The sequence below is a fragment of the Schistocerca nitens genome, chromosome 1, assembly GCF_023898315.1.
Source record: "Schistocerca nitens isolate TAMUIC-IGC-003100 chromosome 1, iqSchNite1.1, whole genome shotgun sequence".
Taxonomy (NCBI): Eukaryota; Metazoa; Arthropoda; class Insecta; order Orthoptera; family Acrididae; genus Schistocerca; species Schistocerca nitens.
This window is the reverse complement of record NC_064614.1, coordinates 397,550,671-397,551,622: the sequence shown is the minus strand read 5'-3', so window position 1 is coordinate 397,551,622 and position 952 is coordinate 397,550,671. Positions and strand designations below refer to the sequence as shown.

The window sequence follows — 952 nt, the reverse complement described above, 5'->3', positions numbered from 1 at the left end:
ATCTTACACTAGCGAGAACACCATCTTTTCACAAATCGGCATTCAAATGTGATTCCTGAAAGAAAACAAGCTGCAAAATTTTTCCTTATATACTAGGGGGACCATTTTAATCTTTATTGGGGAATAACTTTGGATAGAGATGAGATACAGAAAAATGTTTCTAATTAAAGTTATAGGTGGCAAAGAGGGTCACCCGTTGCTACTAATGGGCGTGACCTTTAATGTGATTGTCAAGATGATATGCAGGATAAAATAATTTCTTTAAATAGCAACCCTAATATTTTATTAAAGGTTTGAATAGAGCTGCACATTTTACGTATAAAATGATACGTTATTCTCGGTCATAGCAAGGTGCAATGAAATTCAAATAAGCAAATATGTTTTTGAAACTTCCTGGCAAGTAACTGTATGCCGGACCGAGACTCGAACTCGGGGCCTTTGCCTTTCGCGGGCAAGTGCTCTACCAACTGAGCTACCCAAGCACGACTCACGTCCCGTCCTCACAGCTTTACTTCTGCCAGTACCTCGCCTCCTACCTTCCAAACTTTACAGAAGTTCTTCTGCGAACGCAGAAGTAAAGCTGTGAGGACGGGCCGTGAGTCGTGCTTGGGTAGCTCAGTTGGTAAAGCACTTGCCCGCGAAAGGCAAAGGTTCCGCGTTCGTCTCGGTCCGGCACACAGTTTTAACCTGCCAGAAGTTTCATATCAGCGCACACTCCGCTGCAGAGTGAAAATCTCATTCTGGAAATATGTTTTTAGTTGTAGTATGGATTAAGTTATAGTAGAGGAGGGATACAACAAAATTTAATGTTGGATACAAATTGGGAGGGGCATCCCGAGGAATGAGAGGCGAAAGAACACACTCAGTGACTTGTGGATCAATGCTCTACTTTTTATTTATTGTATGTTTGTTCCGTCTTAAAAATGTCAATATAACATTCATACGTTATGAT

At 41.1% G+C, this 952-nt stretch overlaps 1 non-coding gene across 1 annotated transcript; it reads right to left on the bottom strand.

Annotated features, from left to right (window-relative positions):
* Positions 1-408: 408 nt before the first annotated feature.
* Trnas-cga (transfer RNA serine (anticodon CGA)) lies at positions 409-483 on the bottom strand. Its single transcript has one exon. It is a non-coding gene; the product is annotated as a tRNA-Ser (tRNA).
* Positions 484-952: the final 469 nt, after the last annotated feature.